This window comes from Dermacentor variabilis, chromosome 1 (genome assembly GCF_050947875.1).
Source record: "Dermacentor variabilis isolate Ectoservices chromosome 1, ASM5094787v1, whole genome shotgun sequence".
Lineage (NCBI taxonomy): Eukaryota > Metazoa > Arthropoda > Arachnida > Ixodida > Ixodidae > Dermacentor > Dermacentor variabilis.
In genome coordinates, this window is record NC_134568.1 from 224,341,822 (window position 1) to 224,364,042 (window position 22,221).

A 22,221-nucleotide genomic window follows, 5' to 3' on the forward strand; every position below is an offset into this window, starting at 1 on the left:
CAATTAATTTGAAGACTAGAGCCAGTGTTTTAGTAAGCTGCCAAGGAATACAAAAATAATGACAACACAGTGCTGCATTTCCTATTCAGATTCGGGACACTACAACAGGCGATAGAATATGTGCTTTTGTTCTGCATTTGGATGCGAGGGTGATACCAGCAAAAGTTTCGGTGATACTAAAAGTAACGTAATATATAAAAACAATATGCTCTTGGCTAACCATGGAGGTAAATTTTCAGCTATAGCCTCAACTGATATCTCACTCGCGTGCTCCCGCTAAATCATCGAAACGTTCTTCTTTAGCAACAGAACACGTGAAATCCATGCTGTGCGGACAGTGGTAAGACGCATGCACAAAACCGATCAACCCATAATTATTGCCGGAGTCATATATGTGCTATTTTTGTCATGCTCATCGTGCTGGTTTGCAAGCTTTACTATCGCTGGCTTTCCACGTGGCCGCACCCGTACGAACCATTCATCAGCGCGACGGCGCTCATTCAACCTTATAAGTATGCACGGCATGTAAACAAAGCAAGTGTGTTTATAAAGAACGTTTGTTCACGGGTCAACAAATTAAGCAGTTAGTGGCGGGGGCGTTATAATGAAAGCGGCGTACTTACGATGAGCTCTTCGTAGGCAAGCTTTTTGATGCTCGTCTGCGGCGAACACTTGGCGCTGTAAGAGTTGAGGAGGACTTTGGGATGAAATACTTGGGAGGTTTATTTACATTATTTACAGTGAGAGTCAAATAACAGTCTTAAAGTCATTACGGGCCGGCAGCAACTCGGACTCTGCGGCCCGCGGCAAGAAGCTCGAAAGAGATGAATCAAGGAATGCTCTAGGAATCCTCTCTTGCTGCTCCCGGTCTGTGTCTTTTTAAGCCCTTCGGTGTCTCGAAGACACGTCACGTTCGGCCAATGGGAGAGCCCGCTCAGGTGACGCCATCTTCGGCTAATCGGCGAGGGCTTACTTCTCCCTGCGGTCTTTCCTTGCTGACTTGCAATGCACCGTCACAATATATGGATGGGGGCGACGCTGCCAGGTTTTCACGGCGCATTACAGCCGTCTTGCTTCGGGACCCACTTTACCCGAAACAGTGCCAGGCTCTCGCTTCACTTTCGGGAAGAGTCAAGCAGTGAATAGCTCCACCTGCGGCACACGAAGTGGGGGCTGCCAACTTGTTTGCACGTGCCGCACCTCAGGAATGTGGTATCCGTGCTTCTGCGCTCCTTAATTAGCTGTGGTGCGATTTGATGTGGTCTGGTGAACTCGAAGTAGGCTCAGGAAACGGTCCCGTATCTAACAGCTCGTCCTCGCCCCGGAAGTTCGGAATGGCAAGTGAATTCAATTCGCTGGCCATGAGGAACGCTGGAAGAACCATCAGGGTACTGGTGTCGAGCCTCGTTTCACGAACTTCGGGATCCTGGGCCCTGGAGAACGTACGTCAAACAAACAAAACAACACAGCGCTGCACCACATGTAAGCGCAGGCTCTTCACCCCTGACTCGCCAGGCTATTAATGAGTCAAAATGAACCCTCATCTTTTATTTCCCCAATTTTGACAAAGCAGTTCCAACCACCTTTCCAAACCGCTATCCATTTCTCCCTGAATGCCGACAAGACCAGAGTGCTATTGTTGTATCAAAACAAAGGGTCGTTGTCGTTGCAAACAAATAATGAAAACAGCCGAACATACTTAAGTGGCCTAACTACACGAACAGCATGTTTCCAACCTATTGCAGTGGCGTACTTATCGCACTTATTGGTGCCACTGAACAGTCTGGTCAACCTCACAAGTACGTAATCACAAGCGCGCTAGCCTTGTGGTGACCAATCAGAACGCGTACTTGCGTCGTAGGCAAACGTTTCATTACGCTTACTCACGTTTCTTCCTTTAGTCCCTACAGGACACGTAACTTACGCGAGCAATTAAACTTGCGGGGCTTACGCACTCCGCAGAAACCTTAAAATGATGCGTCTTCTAATAACTAGTTCCATGCACGCTAACTAGAGAAGTCAGAATACGGCTGCCCTCAACACACGAGCAACCCAGTCATAAATCTGCTTCCTTCCGTCCGCGCAGGACACGCGCTAATGGAACTAAGAACGCTTCTCAGTGCAAATGATGCACTTACTGAAAACCTGCGCGGTTAACCTTAGAAAATAAAAAAACGCTTATACACAGAAAGAAGGTTAACTAAAACACACGCGCGCTACGATAGGCCTCTCACCGATAACCTTGACACTTCAGATTACCCACACACACAAAAAAAAAGCCTACCTACTTATTAATGAACACCTCGCGATACTACACGTTTACAAAAAAACGCGTCTTTCAAATCTCGAGCTTCTCAAACAAAACATAAACAGAGCTCATACTTTACATATTGAAAGAAATTCTTAGTCTCAAATCGCGAAAATTATCCGAGTGCTCAAAAATAAAACAATACAGAACATTTTACTTCTACGGAAGCTCTCTTGGCCTCCCGTTTCAAACGTATACTCATACCTTGAGCCGTACCCGAGGGGGTCGTGGTCCGAAAGCTACTATGGCTACCGAGGAACAGCAAAAGGGCTGACTCACTATCAGCTCCCCCAAGACGTTACAGTCCCCTGCCAATTTGCGTCCTGGCGCCCCGCTTTCATCACGAACTCAATTAACCGCGTCGCTACTCCCCACCTGGTCTCGTCTTGCCACCTTGCGCTTCTTTGTACTACACGCTGAGCTTCGAAAAGAACGACGGAACGACGAGGAATTTAACTGCCCCGTGCCCTTTGTCCGCGTCCGTGCCGAACATGCTTCTCGGTCCCCCTTTGACCGGTGGCTCGAACGTGTTTGATGCGTCAACATCGTCACCGACGACCGCATCTTTCTTTTCCTCGCGCCTGGCCTTTTTGCGACTGTCGTAGTCTCTGGCTGCGCTACATTAGTCACCGCATTCCTACCTTTACGGCGTTTCTTTCTGTGGCGCCTTTTCTTTGTGCTTGCTTTCATGCCGTCGTCTCGCGCCTCGTGCTGGCCGTTACACATTCCCTCGGCCCGGATCGGTCTCTTACCCGCACAGTCTGAGTGATTAACTAGATCACCCCTCTCTTGGCTACCTAGACTGGCGTAGAGCCGCACCGATCCCTGAACAATGCAGTTGTTCTCTCTTGAGCTACGCAGCTCGCAATCCTGAGAGCTGCCCTCAACTGCATCGTTCAGCTCGCACTTCACTTCGGTACGCAGATCTGGCTCGACATGGGTGCTCGCGTCTGTCAAGTCCGCAGTATTCTGTACCTCGCCAACGACCTTGCTAACATTACCTGCGACGCACACGCGCGGTGACTGTGCCAATTCATTCACAGCTGGCCTAGCTGTCTCTACAGTGCTCTGTTGGCACAGCACCTCGGCGCTTTCACTACGGCCTTTAACGGCCTCTGTTGCCACTAAGGCATCGTTAGCAGCTAGCCTTTTCCCTTCACCTATGAATGTGCAGCCAATCTCACAGGCACTACTCTTCTCGTCGGATTTTGGCGAAAATCCGCTAGACACTTCCTCATTCTTGTGCTCTGTACTGCCTACAGAATTTTCAGACAGGTGTTGCCTTTGTTCCTTTAACTGCTGAAAATATTGTATCTGTTTTTCCAATGCTGCTATCTCTTTCTTGTGCTTTTGCTCACGCTCACGTTCTTGACGCTCACACTTAATCTTAACTTCTTGGCGCTCACGCTTACGTTCACGACGCTCACGCTCCCGTGGTTTTTGTATCACCTCCCAAGCAAGCTCAACGCTTTTATCATCATTGCCACTATATTGAATTGCCTTTATGATAGCTGGCGTTTTCATCTGTTCGTCCGCCTCAACTCCCAAATCGTCGCACACCAACAAGTCTAACCTGGTGAACCTTCTAAGATCCATGGCAGCTGTCCCGACTGGTGGTTAAAACTGTTTTCCTTAATTAATTTGTGCAAACACACAATGCAACAAATTCCCTATTCCCAGAACTATCCAAATGAACACACAACATTTGAAGTCTGGCGAATCAAAAAGAAAAAAACCACGCGCTCACTTACGGTTGCAGCACCCCGCCATACGGTTCAGTGGTCCGCTGTTCCCGGTTCCTAAGGACTCCCTGGTTCGAAGGCTCGCTCTTCTTCGCTACTCCCAGTTCCTCAGGACTACTTTGGACGAAGGCTCTCTCTTCTTCGCTGTTCCAAGTTCCTCGGGACTCCTTTGGACGAATGCTCTTTTTCGCTGTTCCGGGTTCCTCAGGATTTCTCTCGACGAAGGTTGATCCGTAGCGCTGCCACCAGTTGTTGCATTTGTAGGCGATCCCACCACTGGCAACCAGTTGTAAGAGTTGAGGAGGACGTCGGGATGAAATACTTGGGAGGTTTATTTACGTTATTTACAGTGAGAGTCAATTAACAGTCTTAAAGTCATTACGGGCGGGCAGCAACTCGGACGCTGCGGCCCGCGGCAAGAAGCTCGGAAGAGATGAATCAAGGAATGCTCTAGGAATCATCTCTTGCTGCTCCCGGTCTGTGTCTTTTTAAGCCCTTCGGTGTCTCGAAGACACGTCACGTTCGGCCAATGGGAGAGCCCGCTCAGGTGACGCCATCTTCGGCCAGTCGGCGAGGGCTTACTTCTCCCTGCGGTCTTGCCTTGCTGACTTGCAATGCGCCGTCACAATAGATGGATGGGGGCGACGCTGCCAGGTTTTCACGGCGCATTACAGCCGTCTTGCTTCGGGACCCACTTTACCCGAAACAGTGCCAGGCTCTCGCTTCACTTTCGGGAAGAGTCAAGCAGTGAATAGCTCCACCTGTGGCACACGAAGTGAGGGCCGCCAACTTGTTTGCACGTGCCGCGCCTCAGGAATGTGGTATCCGTGCTTCTGCGCTCCTTAATTAGCTGTGGCGCGATTCGATGTGGTCTGGTGAACTCGAAGTAGGCTCAGGAAATGGTCCCGTATCTAACAGCGCGTATAGAGACAATGTTGTCCCAGACAGCCCTCACTATACAGTGCAATTCGCTTGCGCACACTGTCACCGCAGAAGTAACTATCCGGGACGCGCACAAGCGGTAAATCGCACGCACTCACTCCAGCCATGCTTGCAGTTAATGCAGGCGTCTCCGGCACGAGGTCTGCCTGCGGTTCCGACGGCCGCAGCTACGCGGCTTTCAGTGGCGCCCCTAAAGGCGCTGTGCATGGCCTATACGTGTTTTCATTGCGCGTATATGGGCTGGCGCGGACAATCTGTCTCGTGCGGCACGTTGCAAACGGAGCGAAGTGTGGCGCAACTGCCTCGCTAATCGGGAGATCGCAAGAGCTAGTGCGTGGTTGACGCGTGGGCGCGATTCCCAGCAGCCGCGGCACTCAGACTTCCGCTCATGCAGCGCTTCATTTCCATCTATGGTATCGGGCGCGTCATCGGTTAACAGAGACGCGCGCTACTTTGGAGCCATCTCGTAGCCATCGTCACCGCAGAGCCTGTTTTGCATGGCACTACGATTTTCTTCTAACGCTTTCGCTACTATTCTTAATATACATTAACGATCTTCCTAATAACTTAACATCCCGAGTGCGAATATTCGCAGATGACTGCATTATTTACCGCCCTATAACCAGCCCCGATGACCACCTCATTCTTCAAAACGACCTTCATCTCATATTCGATTGGTGTAAAACTTGGTTAATGAATCTTAATTCGTCTAAATGCAAAGTAATGTCTTTCACCCGTAAACACTCAATCTCTTCTTTCCGATATAACGTAAATAATAGGCCAATTTCTGTAGCTACTTCCTACACATACTTAGGCGTTAATCTCGCACCAAGCCTTTCCTAGGCCCATCACATTACTACTATATGTGCTAATGCTTCAATATCACTGGGGTACTTACGCCGAAACCTACGTAATTCGCCCTCTAACATCCGTAAGCTAGCTTGTCAGACGTTTGTTCGCCCCCAGCTCGAATTTGCCTCCCCAATCTGGTCAAGCCATCATAACAACCTAATCAGCTTATTAGAATCAATTCAATATAGGGCCGCCAGGTTTATCTCGCGTAACTACACCTACAATTCAAGCATCTCACCAATAAAACTTGATATTTCACTTCAGCCACTAAGTACTCGACGCGATTTTGCACTCATATCATTATTTCACAAGTACGTTCATGCGGATAGGAAATCTTCTTTACGGTTTCAAGTCGCACCTTTCACATCTCGCAGATTACATAATCACCTCAGCTTGACACGCATCTACGGGAACACACATGCATTCAACTGGTCGGCGCTTCCTCGTGCCATTCGATTGTGGAACGCTCTTCCTGATTTCATCGTCTCCGAACCTAATCCCGATAAGTTCCGCCAGCTCATCAGTTCATATTCCACCGCGTAACTTCAATAATGTGCACGATGCTTTTCTTTCTTTTTTTTTTCCAGTTATGTGCTCTCCTGTTTATGAGCTCATTTCGCTTATTATTCTTGTATTTTTTAGTATTGTTTAGTATATGTACTGGAGTGGCAACATTATTTTTCATTGTTTATTAAGAGAAATGTATCGTTTGTCTTTTTCTAATATGTACATTGCAGACCTTGTTATTTTGTACAATGCTTTTAATACTTGTATAAGATATGCATACATTTTTCCACTGTCAATTGATAATGTATGTCTATTATGTTTTTCCTATGCTCTATATACTCTTTTCATCTTATTGTAACGCCCCCTTACGCAATGCCTCATACGAGGCCTGTAAGGACATTGTTAAATAAATAAATAAATAAATAAATAAATATCCTCCTTCTCCACTTTTCTCCTCGCGTTCTCTTCGCTATCTCCGTTTTTCATCGCGTTCGCTCTTTCATCCTTCGCTGTGCTCGTTGGCCCGGTTAAGCCGAGGTAGGCCGAGGGACGCCAACGCTATACGCAGAAAGGGGCGCCTGAGAGCTGCGTAGTAAACTTGAAGCACAAAGCTTACTAATTCGTAACTATTAATCAAATACAGATAGCGTAGCTCTGTAAATTGCATTTGTTAGAACATCTCAAGCGGAAAAATGCGATATATGAATACACAAATAACGTGAAATTGTTACAATGTATTACGAGAGTTTTGCAAAAGTTAAACTCACAAATTAGTGGTATAATTGACGGCGGTGTATAATATATCAGTGTTGTCTGATTTAAATGCGTTATTAGCTTCAAACAATGAAATTATGAAATCTTTACTTATCAGTGAGTTATACAGTAGTAAGCTTGATACTTTAGTTGCTGTATTTCAAATATCGAAATATTCAAGAATTTTTTTAATTCCGGCGTTATGGCACCAAAATTCATAGGGAGCCGAACCATCGACCTTTGGTAGGCGTTGAACCCACTACCTGTGGTGTATAATTAAACCGTTATTAATTAAGCTCACGACCTTCGGTGTTAATTGAGATAGAGTTAATTAAGACACTCGAACCTACGACCTTTGGTGGGAGTCGAACCCTCGAACTTTGGTGGGACCGAAATTTAATGGCACTAAAATTAACCCTTTACTGCACCTTGTTGCATTTACGCAACATTCTGATGAACGGCGTTAAAAACCGAAGCAAAGTCAGTTTGGAGCTTCCTGTACACGTTGTTGCATATCCGCAACATTGGTCTGTAAAACGCGGCACCTTGTGCTGCAATCTGTGCTAATTCTTTGCATCTTCTACCAAAACAAACGTGGCGGAGGCTGCGCGCGCCCACGAGCAGTGATATAGGTAAGTTTTACAAATTGTAAATGTATTTCTCCATAAGACAAAGCGCAAAAAAATTGTTACGCTATGCTCCACATCCTTCTGACTCTGTAGGTTCAAAAAAACATTGTAATTTCGGAATAGTTTGTTCCTGGCGACAGAACGTTGCTATGTTGCACAAATGCAACAACGTGTACATGGTTTATTTTCTTCGGAATAGTGAAATGGCTCCGAAACGCTGGTATGGCCCAGCAATTCCTTCTGATAGTGAAGGCAGTGACTATTCAATTAGTCACGACAGCTACGAGTGTAAGTCCTTTTCGATTCAATATGTGGACAAGATGTTCTCTGGTCAAATTTCCTTCTTTCTTTTCAAAAGTACGCTGTGCCTCCGCACGTTGCCGTGTCACGTCGTCACGGGCACAGCTTTACGTCTGTGCTTCGATGTTGTACATTTTGACAATAACCCGAAAACACTGAGTTGTTTCCTGGCTGCACGGGAATCTGCATGACGCACTGCACGAAGTGTGGGAACCACCTGTGCTGCACAAGCATGTACAAGTGCTTCTTTTTGTTCCACACTAAATCATAGGTGCACCAATGATTGTCTCGTGCAAATAAGCATCTGACTATGAATCGCGCTAAATCTATTTTTTACTTTCAACGTCTTCTTTATTTGCACATTGTTGCAAATATGCAACATACCCTTTTTCTGCAAATTGAAACCACAGACATTCGCTAAAGTAAGTTTCCATGGGAGTACAGGTACTATTGTGCTTCCCTACAACTCCATGAATAATATTTTGAGGAAACAAAAAATTGTGCAGTAAAGGGTTAATGGAGCCACCACTGATGACCGAACCCAAGGCCATTAGTGGGAGACAGACCCACAGCCTTTGGTGTTAATTAAGCCGAAGTTAAGGCGCAGTTAATTAGGATAGAGTTCATTAAGGCACTCCAACCCACAACCTTTGGTGGGAATGGAACCCACGTCCTTTGGTGTTAAGGCGAAGTTAATTAAGATAGAGTTAATTTGCGCACTCATACCCACGACATTTGGCGAGAGTCGAACCCTAGACCTTTGGTGGCACTCGAATCCATGACCTTTGATCGGACCAAAACTCGATGGCACCAAAATTGACGCCGCCACCATTGATGTGAGAAAAAATCTGGAGCACGCTTAAGCTTCGCCTTTAAAAGTGGAACGCGATAGCATTCAAAGATCCCTGGCTGCTTCTCACTCTTCCGGGCAACTGCAGCGTATGTAACCGTAATGTTTACCGAGAAATGCTCGCGGCGAATGCTATGCACTAAGGCGGGCTTTCTGGTCGAAGCGCGGCCTCTTGCAGGGGCCGCGATGCGGCACGGAGGCGAGCGCCATCTGGAAGTCTTTCAATGAAGCAGGCGTGCTGCTCCATGGACTCGGATATTTATGCGCCGGCGTGCGCAAATGGCGGACGCCGTGTCAGGTCTGTGAATTGCAGAAACGCTAGAAAAGAGGTTTGTTTGAGTTTTCGCTTAACAAAATTACGTTTTCTTGTATACTCAAGTTACAATCCGAGAGCTATCATGTACGTAGGTTGTATGCAAGTCGTAGTTTACGATTTTTCCACGTATTTTAGCTTGAGAAATTCAATTAGTTCAGTGAATTCACTGCGTCACATGAACGGCCAGGATATGTGTGGTTGGAAAACATATTTGCCGTTGCGACGGCTGACGCCGGTCTCCGACACAAAACGCCAGATATTCTGGGATACGGGCTGCTTAACGCATTGCGAAAAGATGGATGGATGGGTGGGCTCGTTGATAATGCTGGTTTGCTCCTTGTACGACCATCTGTGACTATTAATGCAATTTCTGTAAGACTACACACGTCAGCGAACTCACCGCAATTTCCTTCCCTCCTCTCTCTCCCTGTTATCTTTGCTTTCCCCGTTTTCCATTCCCCCAGTGTAGGGTTGCCAACCGGACGTTATTCTGGTTAACCTCCCTGCCTTCTACTTATCTCTTTCCCTCCTCCTTTTCTGCGTCCTGTGTGTTTATAGCGCTCTGTTTTTCTAATAAAATCAGTACAAACTAGCCCACCTATCCATCCTTTTGCACCATTGACGGTCGAACTAACGACCATTCGTGGGAGTCAAGCCTAGGAACTTTGGTTATGATTAAGGTAAAATTAAGAGACTCAAATCCACGACCTTCAGTGGGAGTCGAACCTTCTACCTTCGGTGGGACCAAAATTCAATGGCACCAAAATTGATGGTGCCACCATTGATGGTCGAAACAACGGCCATTGGTGGCAGTCGAACCCACGAACTTTGGTGTCAAGACACAGCTAATTAAGATAGAGTTAATCAAGGCACTCAAACCCACCACCCTTTGTGGGAGAAAACAAGCAATAGGAAGTAATGCATTCGAATGAGAATGTCAAGTAATTCAATGAATGTCTAGTGAGCGCGCAGACTTTCGCTTTCGTCCTCTTTAGCGTACGCCTGAAGTGACTGTCAACTTTTATTTATTACCTGCTTCCTTTAAATGTCACATACCTCCACAAAACCGGTGCAGTGGTTGCTGAGTAAAACTAATTCTTCTTTTCCGTGTAATTGAAGGAGAACGAGATGTGGACGGTGTCTTCCTGGCGGAAGCCGGCGCCTTGACTCACGGCAATGGGACAAAGCAAGAAATGGCTGTGTAAACGCTTCCTGAGTATTGGAATCCAAAATGTAGACCTATGTTAATCGGGCTAAATTGTCATTGTTCCCGTGTTTGTACGTTGCAATGACAAGTCGGCTGCTGTGGGGACGCTTAGTTGTTCAGTCATCTTTCTAATATGGTTTTTATTCAGTTTCAGTTCGTCTTTTATCATCAGCAGCAGCAGCAGCAGCCTGGTTACGCCCACTGCAGGGCAAAGGCCTCTCCCATACTTCTCCAACTACCGCAGTCATGTACTAATTGTGGTCATGTTGTCCCTGCAAACTTCTTAATCTCATCCGCCCACCTAACTTTCTGCCGCCCTCTGCTACGCTTCCCTTCCCTTAGAATCCATTCGGTAACTCTTAATGACCATCGGTTATCTTCCCTCCTCATTACGTGTCCTGCCCATGCCCGTTTCTTTTTCTTGATTTCAACCAAGATATCATTAACTCGCGTTTGTTCCCTCACCCAATCTGCTCTTTTCTTATCCCTTAACGTTACACCTATCATTCTTAATAAGAGAAATAAGAAATAATAATAAGAAACTTAATAAGAGGTACAAAATGAAGATTGTACAGGTCTACGCCCCTACATCCAGTCATGATGACCAGGAAGTCGAAAGCTTCTATGAAGACGTGGAATCGGCGGTGGGGAGAGTGAAAACTAAATACACTATACTAATGGGCGACTTTAATGCCAAGGTAGGCAAGAAGCAGGCTGGAGACAAGGCAGTGGGGGAATATGGCATAGGCACTAGGAATAGCAGGGGAGAGTTATTAGTAGAGTATGCGGAAAAGAATAATATGAGGATAATGAATACCTTCTTCCGCAAGCGGGATAGCCGAAAGTGGACGTGGAGGAGCCCGAATGGCGAGACTACAAATGAAATAGACTTCATACTCTGCGCTAACCCTGGCATCATACAAGATGTGGACGTGCTCGGCAAGGTGCGCTGCAGTGACCACAGGATGGTAAGAACTCGAATTAGCCTAGACCTGAGGATGGAACGGAAGAAACTGGTACATAAGAAGCCGATCAATGAGTTAGCGGTAAGAGGGAAAATAGAGGAATTCCAGGTCAAGCTACAGAACAGGTATTCAGCTTTAACTCAGGAAGAGGACCTTAGTGTTGAAGCAATGAACGACAATCTTGTGGGCATCATTAAGGAGTGTGCAATGGAAGTCCGTGGTAACTCCGTTAGGCAGGATACCAGCAAACTATCGCAGGAGACGAAAGATCTGATCAAGAAACGCCAATGTATGAAAGCATCTAACCCTACAGCTAGAATAGAACTGGCAGAACTTTCGAAGTTAATCAACAAGCGTAAGACAGCTGACATAAGGAAGTATAATATGGATAGAATTGAACATGCTCTCAGGAGCGGAGGAAGCCTAAAAACAGTGAAGAAGAAACTAGGAATTGGCAAGAATCAGATGTATGCGCTAAGAGACAAAGCCGGCAATATCATTACTAATATGGATGAGATAGTTCAAGTGGCTGAGGAGTTCTATAGAGATTTATACAGTACCAGTGGCACCCACGATGATAATGGAAGAGAAAATAGTCTAGAGGAATTCGAAATCCCGAAGGTAACGCCGGAAGAAGTAAAGAAAGCCTTAGGAGATATGCAAAGGGGGAAGGCAGCTGGGGAGGATCAGGTAACAGCAGATTTGTTTAAGGATGGTGGACAGATTGTTCTAGAGAAACTGGCCACCCTGTATACGCAATGCCTCATGACCTCGAGCGTACCGGAATCTTGGAAGAACGCTAACATAATCCTAATCCATAAGAAAGGGGACGCCAAAGACTTGAAAAATTATAGACCAATCAGCTTACTGTCCGTTGCCTACAAAGTATTTACTAAGGTAATTGCAAATAGAATCAGGAACACCTTAGACTTCTGTCAACCAAAGGACCAGGCAGGATTCCGTAAAGGCTACTCAACAATAGACCATATTCACACTATCAATCAAGTGATAGAGAAATGTGCAGAATATAACCAACCCTTATATATAGCTTTCATTGATTACGAGAAAGCGTTTGATTCAGTCGAAACCTCAGCAGTCATGGAGGCATTACGGAATCAGGGTGTAGATGAGCCATATGTAAAAATACTGGATGATATCTATAGCGGCTCCACAGCCACCGTAGTCCTCCATAAAGCAAGCAACAAAATCCCAATAAAGAAAGGCGTCAGGCAGGGAGATACGATATCTCCAATGCTATTCACAGCGTGTTTACAGGAGGTATTCAGAGACCTGGATTGGGAAGAATTGGGGATAAAAGTTAATGGAGAATACCTTAGTAACTTGCGATTCGCTGATGATATTGCCTTGCTTAGTAACTCAGGGGACCAATTGTAATGCATGCTCACTGACCTGGAGAGGCAAAGCAGAAGAGTGGGTCTAAAAATTAATATGCAGAAAACTAAAGTAATGTTTAACAGTATCGGAAGAGAGCAGCAATTTACAATAGGCAGCGAGGCACTGGAAGTCGTAAGGGAATACATCTACTTAGGGCAGGTAGTGACGGCGGATCCGGATCATGAGACGGAAATAATCAGAAGACTAAGAATGGGCTGGAGTGCGTTTGGCAGGCATTCCCAAATCATGAACAGCAGGTTGCCGTTATCCCTCAAGAGAAAAGTATATAATAGCTGTGTCTTACCAGTACTCACCTACGGGGCAGAAACCTGGAGGCTTACGAAAAGGGTTCTACTCAAATTGAGGACGACACAACGAGCTATGGAAAGAAGAATGATAGGTGTAACGTTAAGGGATAAGAAAAGAGCAGATTGGGTGAGGGAACAAACGCGAGTTAATGACATCTTAGTTGAAATCAAGAAAAAGAAATGGGCATGGGCAGGACATGTAATGAGGAGGGAAGATAACCGATGGTCATTAAGAGTTACGGACTGGATCCCAAGGGAAGGGAAGCGCAGCAGGGGGCGGCAGAAAGTTAGGTGGGCGGATGAGATTAAGAAGTTTGCAGGGACGGCATGGCCACAATTAGTACATGACCGGGGTTGTTGGAGAAGTATGGGAGAGGCCTTTGCCCTGCAGTGGGCGTAACCAGGCTGATGATGATGATGATATCATTCTTCTTTCCATAGCTTGTTCCGTCGTCCTCAATTTAAGTAGAACCCTTTTCGTAAGCCTCCAGGTTTCTGCCCCGTACGTGAGTACTGGTAAGACACAGCTGTTATAAACCTTTCTCCTGAAGGATAATGGCAATCTGCTGTTCATGATCTGAGAATGCCTGCCAAACGCACCCCAGCCCATTCTTATTCTTCTGATTATTTCAGTCTCATGATCCGGATCCGCAGTCACTACCTGTCCTAAGTAGATGTATTCCCTTACCACTTCCAGTGCCTCACTACCTATCGTAAACTGCTGTTCTCTTCCGAGACTGTTAAACATTACTTTAGTTTTCTGCAGATTAATTTTTAGACCCACCCTCCGGCTTTGCCTCTCCAGGTCAGTGAGCATGCATTGCAGTTGGTCCCCTGAGTTACTAAGCAAGGCAATATCATCAGCGAATCGCAAGTTACTAAGGTATTCTCCATTAACTCTTATCCCCAATTCTTCCCAATCCAGGTCTCTGAATACCTCCTGTAAACACGCTGTGAATAGCATTGGAGAGATCGTATCTCCCTGCCTGACGCCTTTCTTTATTGGGATTTTGTTGCTTTCTTTATGGAGGACTACGGTGGCTGTGGAGCCGTTATAGATATCTTTCAGTATCTTTACATACGGCTCGTCTACGCCCTGATTCCGCAATGCCTCCATGACTGCTGAGGTTTCGACTGAATCAAACGCTTTCTCGTAATCAATGAAAGCTATATATAAAGGTTGGTTATATTCCGCACATTTTTCTATCACCTGATTGATAGTGTGAATATGGTCTATTGTTGAGTAGCCTTTACGGAATCCTGCCTGGTCCTTTGGTTGACGGAAGTACAAGGTGTTCGTGATTCTATTTGCAATTACCTTAGTAAATACTTTGTAGGCAACGGACAGTAAGCTGATCGGCCTATAATTTTTCAAGTCCTTGGCGTCCCCTTTCTTATGGATTAGGATTATGTAAGCGTTTTTCCAAGATTCCGGTACGCTCGAAGTCATGAGGCATTGCGTATACAGGGTGGCCAGTTTCTCTAGAACAATCTGCCCACCATCCTTCAACAAATCTGCTGTTACCTGATCCTCCCCAGCTGCCTTCCCCCTTCGCATAGCTCCCAAGGCTTTCTTTACTTCTTCCGGCGTTACCTGTGGGATTTCGAATTCCTCTAGACTATTCTCTCTTCCATTATCGTCGTGGGTGCCACTGGTACTGTGTAGATCTCTATAGAACTCCTCAGCCACTTGAACTATCTCATCCATATTAGTAATGATATTGCCGGCTTTGTCTCTTAACGCATACATCCGATTCTTGCCAATTCCTAGTTTCTTCTTCGCTGCTTTTAGGCTTCCTCCGTTCCTGAGAGCCTGTTCAATTCTATCCATATTATACTTCCTTATGTCAGCTGTCTTACGCTTTTTGATTAACTTCGAAAGTTCTGCCAGTTCTATTCTAGCTGTAGGGTTAGAGGCTTTCATACATTGGCGTTTCTTGATCAGATCTTTCGTCTCCTGCGATAGCTTGCTGGTATCCTGTCTAACGGAGTTACTACCGACTTCTATTGCACACTCCTTAATGATGCCCACAAGACTGTCGTTCATTGCTACAACACTAAGGTCTTCTTCCTGAGTTAAAGCCGAATACCTGTTCTGTAACTTGATCTGGAATTCTTCTATTTTCCCTCTTACCGCTAACTGATTTATCGGCTTCTTATATACCAGTTTCTTCCGTTCCCTCCTCAGGTCTAAGCTAATTCGAGTTCTTACCATCCTATGGTCACTGCAGCGCACCTTGCTGAGCACGTCAACATCTTGTATGATACCAGGGTTAGCGCAGAGTATGAAGTCTCCTTCATTTCTAGTCTCGCCGTTCGGGCTCCTCCACGTCCACTTTCGGCTATCCCGCTTGCGAAAGAAGGTATTCATTATCCGCATATTATTCTGTTCCGCAAACTCTACCAATAACTCTCCCCTGCTATTCCTAGTGCCTATGCCATATTCCCCCACTGCCTTGTCTCCAGCCTGCTTCTTGCCTACCTTGGCGTTGAAGTCGCCCATCAGTATAGTGTATTTTGTTTCGACTTTACCCATCGCCGATTCCACGTCTTCATAGAAGCTTTTGACTTCCTGGTCATCATGACTGGATGTAGGGGCGTAGACCTGTACAACCTTCATTTTGTACCTCTTATTGAATTTCACAACAAGACCTGCCACCCTCTCGTTAATGCTATAGAATTCCTGTATGTTACCAGCTATATCTTTATTAATCAGGAATCCGACTCCTAGTTCTCGTCTCTCCGCTAAGCCCCGGTAGCACAGGACGTGCCTGCTTTTTAGCACTGTATATGCTTCTTTTGGCCTCCTAACTTCACTGAGCCCTATTATATCCTATTTACTGCCCTCTAATTCCTCCAATAGCACTGCTAGACTCGCCTCACTAGATAACGTTCTAGCGTTAAACGTTGCCAGGTTCATATTCCAATGGCGGCCTGTCCGGCCTGTCTTTTGTATGCGTTAGCAAATATCTACTCACTCTCGTTTACACCGTACACTTCCAGTCCAACATTTATTGCGGTGGCAATTATATACCAACACACCAGGAGCATTTTCATTGTTGCCGTCGCCATTGCCATGCTGTCCCGAATAAAGTCCAAATGCGAGGAGAATTCGCAGTCCGCGCGCCGTCTGACGGTGCGAGGGCAAGCACGCGAAAAAGCCGTTGGCTTGTGACGCGCCATGTCCCCTCGCGCCTAATTTTGGAGGACACTTGATCGAGCCTGCGCTGCCCCGTGAGACTGGGTTAGAGGAGGAGAGCGCGTCCTCTAGCGCTGCTGCCCGCGCGGCAGCGCATAGCGAGTGCCAGTTGCACAGAGCGAACGTGCAAGGCGGACCGAGGTAACTGATGGCTTCGTGCACGTTGTCTTCCCGCGCGTTTAGCATTGGAGGACGCGTAATCTGAGTTTTGGAGGCACGGCACATTTGAAATGGTGAATTGAGCAGCTCCCAGCTGCCGGCACTCCACATCACGCCAGCGTTGTGACAGCGAGCGCTCGCCGTCATCGAGAGATATCAGTTCATGTGTGTCAGTGCGCGCGTGACATCATCCTTGTTACTTTTTAAGTGAATGCTTGCTGCCACTTATACGGCCGAAAGTACTACGTACCTTACTTCGCGTAATTGTCTACCGGGTGTTTCTGCGAAGATTTACGACGATTGTCGTTCTTTTTCTTCTAAATTCTTGGACGTTTCAATATTATTTCTCGAGTTTCGTCGTACTGTATGTTTATCGGTCTTCTCAGCGTGCGATTTCCCGCTGCTTCTTTTTTGTAATCCAGTGCATTAATTCATAACACGAACATGACCATATGCCATGCTTTCTTTTAATGTGCTTCTTACCGCTCCCGTTCCACTCTAGTGAACTTGCCAGTATCTGTAGCATCGACAGGTTCATAGACCAAACCGTCATGACATTAGTCGGGCAGCCGACTCGAGCGAGCGTCTCAGTGCGCGTTTTCCGAACGTCGCAGACCCGGCGCCGTAGCAGAAATGTTCCTCGCGTCTGGGCTTGCTGCACACCCGAGTCGTAGCCGATGACTATTTGCCGGTTTTATGTTTCGCGAGCCAAGCTTCACGCTGCTTCTTGTCCTGCGGCTACGTGTGAATAAGGCTGACAGCGGGCTCCGTTGCGTACGTCCGGCACTGCGGCACTCAGCAGTAGCCTGCCATGCTGCACGCCTCCAAAGGTAGCCACTACCTATTATAGTGCTTTCAAATGTCACGCAGACACGCAAGGCGGGAAAGCCTCACCACTTAATCAGAACCGCAGCGCAGGTGGGACTTTAAACTTTCGTTTTCAGCTCGCCTCGGCGCTCCCGATGCAGCCGACGCGGCCGCTATGTCCACGTGATCCCTCATAGCACGTCACGCCGACGGTGGCACCAGGTTTTCCAGTGGTGGAGCTCGAGGCCAATACCTCTTCGAGTATTCCAACTCAATAAGTACATTTGTGCTAAATGCCACGGGCGATTTTTTTTTTAAATTTTGTTAACGTTAAAATAAGATACACAGTATATATTTAACAGTTCATGGAGTTTAATTGCCAGCTTAAAGAATGTTTCCGGGAATGTTCGAAAAAAAAAGAGAGACAGAGCGAGAAAAAGAAGAGTTGGCACTTAAAGCGCAAAAAACGAAGACACGAGAAGGAAAGCGTTTGTCCTGTCTGCTTTTCCTTCTTGTGTACTCGTTTTTTCCGCTTGAAGACAAGTATGAATACTTGCAAACTCGCCCAAATTTCAGTTCTTGTAGAAAAAAGAAGTTGCAGTTTCGCCCGAGGGGCGAGACAGGAGCAGCAATAGCAAGCGCAATATTGCTCGTGGTGATATCCACATTGCTCTGCGCAGTATGAGTTCGCGCAATATTCCCAGCCTTTTACCATTCAGTCCACCTCAGTATAGGCGTTTATGTGGCTGCACGGTTTGTCGAAGCGTCAGTATTCGGAAATAAAATGGCAGGTTCAAAACCGCGGCTGAGGGGCGTTTTTCTATACTTTCGTATATACTTTCTCGTTGGTATGATGGCGATCATTGTCGAAGAGCTACTACGGCGACACCACAGAAGCAGCTGGAAAGTCCCTAGAGAAGTTACCGTTGTTACATGGCGAGGGACAGCATCGATCCAAGGCAAATCCTCTCGTCCGGGTCTCCCCGAAACAGGTGAATAAACGCTGGACCAGCTGGGTGCATGCGAGGCAATATCGACGCGTATACGCTAAGACAAGGAATAGCACCATAGATGTAGCTGGCGGGCTGACAACCGTTGCGGTAGCTCAGCAGTCGTTTTCATTATTCCTTCTTCATGTTTATGCGTCACCTTTGCTGGTTTTTGCTGGAGTTCCCTTGTTGTTGCCCAGGAAATAAGTATAGACATTTATTTTTTTTACTACTTCCAGTTCCACATTATTTTGGGCTGTCAAGTAACCGAGTTTCACCAAAGCCGAATCCATCGCATGCCGGTGCGTGCTGCTCTTGTGACAATGCGACGAAAACATCCAAAACATCCTTTTAGAGGGTGTTAAGAACGGCCCGCTAACGTGCAAGTTATGCCAACCAGTTGCGACCGCGGGCGGCAACTTTTCCTGGAGCGTCGCCACAAACCTCTAGCCACGGCATGACTAAAGGCATGTTTATAGTCCGACGTTATAGGCGCGCGGGCGAGCGTCGTTCGCAGTCAGTCAGGCTACGTCGGTTGCGCTGCGCCAGCCGAGATGCCATCCCCTCTATACTTCAACGCGCGCGCCGTCGGCTCCTATCGTCGGAGCTTACGCAGAACGTGCGCCAAGTCGCGCGCCGTCCGCAAAAGCCGTCTGCGGAGTTTTGTTGGCGCCTTTTTCTTCGCGCGCAATGCATTGTGGTGCGAGAGTTCCGCCGACTTCGACGCGGCCGACGCGCGAATGGCTCAGGAGCCATATCGACGCCGGGCTCGTCGGGACGCGTCGGAAGCCGCCGGTTACGTTGGCTGCGCCGGTGCGCCCGACTATAGAGGGGTCGTTTTCGCCTACGTGACGTAGCGTGCGCGCGCGCGGGTGTTACGTCGGACTATAAACGGCCCTTAAGTCGACTGTGTGTCGAAAACAATACGCGCGTCCTCAACTCTCCGTCGCTGGAGCCGAGTTCGACGAAGCAGGCTTTGTGCCTGCACTCGCCACCACAGGCCTGGTCTGCCGCGAGCGGGGAAGCTCCGCGGGAACGTCGATGGAGACCCCCTCCCACGCACCGTTCTTCCAGTGAACCCCGAGTTCTACGAAATCCGTGTGACGTCGGTTCCGGACCATGAACCCGTGTGTGTGTGTGTGTGTGTGTGTGTGTGTGTGTGTGTGTGTGTGTGTGTGTGTGTGTGTGTGTGTGTGTGTGTGTGTGTGTGTGTGTGTGTGTGTGTGTGTGTGTGTAAGTCGTCCCGCGGAGAGGCGGCTTGTTTACGATGTCTGGACGAACGTTTCCGTCACCTTGGAATCGGGGGAGGACCAAGTGTTTACAAACCGCTGTTGTGCGGATGCTCAGGACACACTCTCTCAGGCAGTCATGTTAGACTGACGTACTTTCTCTCGCAGTCACCCTAGACTGATGAACAGCATGTAAATACTGTAAATAAACCCATATTCCTCGTTCTAGATGAGAAGCAATCCTTCCCTTAATCAATGTCCTCAGCGTGGATAAGTTGGACGACGGCATGGGCCAGCTACCTTCTAATTCATGCCGGACTCCAATCTTGACAACGGGTTACGAGCGATGGGATTGAGCCCCCAATCCTGACAAGGGTGCACAGTATGCACGACTCTCCAAATGGGAAGTTCATGGAAATTGTAATGATGGCAGGTCACCGGCCACTGAGACTTAGAAAAACTCAAAAGGCATGGTCAACAGGGCCCGTATTCACAAACAGCACTGAAGGTAGAATTGTTCTTAAATTAATTAATTAAATTATGGGGCTTTACGTGCCAAAACCACTTTCTGATTATGAGGCACGCCGTAGTGGGGGACTCCGGAAATTTAGACCACCTGGGGTTCCTTAACGTGCACCTAAATCGAAGTACACGGGTGTTTTCGCCCCCATCGAAATGCGGCCGCCGTGGCCGGGATTCGATCCCGCGACCTCGTGCTCAGCAGCCCAACACCATAGCCCCTGAGCAACCACGGCGGGTTAGACTTGTTCTTAATAGATGATGTCTAACATATTATTCGCGAAGGCGTTCAACCAATGGCAAAGATCACTTAAGAACGAAAAGCTTTCTTAGTTTAGCTCCAGATGCATCGCAAAAGAGACAGCTTGTGATTCTAAACAATTTTACAGTGAAGCTGTATACCTCTACCGTCCAATGCAATTTTCGTGTCGTGGTGGTAAGCAAAAAACTCCCCATACGTAGGCCGATCCCGGAGATAGTGTAATGCCGGGCCGACCCGCGGCTGAGGTGAAGGTGACATTAAGCACTTCCCATATGTGGGCTGATCACGAAGATAGTGCAATACTGGCCCAACCCGCGGCAGAGGTGAAGCAGGCGTTAAGCACTCCTCAAACGTGGGCCGATCCCGAAGATAGTACAATAACCGACCGACCCATGGAGGAGGGCACTCCTCAACCGTGGGCCGATCCCGAAGATGGTGCAAATACCGGGCCGACCCGCGGCGGAGGTGAAGCAGGCGTTAAGCACTCCTCAAACGTGGGCCGATGCCGAAGATGGTGCAATACCGGGCCGACCCGCGGCGGAGGTGAAACAGGCGTTAAAGGGCCCCTGAAACGGTTCGGACAAATTTTGTAGACGAATAGGGTACAGCTTAAGTAGAACATTCGCACCACAATTTAAGTGAAGCGTTACGTATTAATGGAGCTACAAGCGATTACAAGTTACCCTCCTCCCTAGCCATGATTTTCCTCCTCAACTCGTTCGCCGAGCGATCGGGGCTAAGCTCCGCCTTCACTGGTTCTGCGTCATGGTGCGACGTCACATCTTGCATTTCCGGTTGTCTTGGGGCCCGCCCGCGCGAAACGTCTCCGCTTGCGGCTTGGCCGTCAACCCCAAGCGAGAGCTATTGAAGCAGCGTGCGTTGCGAGCATTCTGTCGTAGCGCCGAATGTGTCTTGTATTCCGGTAATCACACACTATCAGTACGTTTCGTCGGGACGGTGAAGGCATAAACTCGAGCTGGTGAAGGAACTTTAGCGTAGACGTACGTGAGCTGCCTGATCGGTCTCCACGGTCCAGCCACGCGTTGGCGCAGAGCTTAACCTGCCAAAGAAAGAGCTAATATTGCTTGCTCTAACCAAGCGTAAAACATTTTAAACATCTACAAAAACGACGTGTTAACGATTACACTCCTGCGAAAAATATACACCTGCAGCAAAGAATACATTTTGTTACTGCTACTGTGTGCGGTTGAGCTTTATGCCACCAGGTGGCTGCACCGTGCAGACCATTCACATTTGCGCTTCTGTTCATCCCCTGAAACGACACGCAAGGGGACACGGCCAGGCCCCGTCCCCTTGCGCTTGCGTTTACCCTAATACCGGACTCGCGAAACGCTATTGCGCTAGTAATCTTCCGATGTAAAATGACGGTGGCAATCGCGCAAATCCTGGCGCCCATTGGATAGCGGCTGTCCAATGCGCTGCAGCCAGTCGGCTCGTCGACTGGCTTGCAGAAGGACAGGATGTCGTAGCTTGACGTATTGCCAGTCGCTACGCTTGCAGACCGCAACGCAACAAAGTCGAATCATAGCGCTCGGGAAAAGACAGACCAACACTTACTGCGGAGCTCTCGTCAAAGACGGAGAACGTTGTAACACAAGCAGACGACACAGGCTGTGTGCCGGAAATGCTTAAGTGTACTGAAAAATTGTTCTTGTGCATTCTCTTTATGTGACTTTCTTTTTATAAACACAAATTAACAAACATTCCAACTATTACAAACATCATTTGTTTACCATACAGTTGGTAAAATTATTGATCACGCGCCCTGGTCAGCCAATCGGATAGCTCGCCCCACTGACGTCATATGGGCGATTTCCGTCATATGGGTAGAGGCGGCTTAAAATTCCGCCGAGCAGTGTGCTGCGATCGGCAGTGATGTACATTTTTAAAACCTTATAATAAATCACACGCTTAAAGGGACACTAAAGGTTACCAGAAACTCAAGTTAAAGTGGTAGAGCAA

General features: G+C 47.5%; 1 long non-coding RNA gene across 1 annotated transcript in view; it reads right to left on the reverse strand.

Moving 5' to 3' along the window:
- The window catches only part of LOC142573030 (uncharacterized), a 111,378-nt gene that overhangs the window by 1,234 nt on the left and 87,923 nt on the right, over positions 1 to 22,221 (reverse strand). The gene's annotated exons all lie outside the window — the stretch shown is intronic.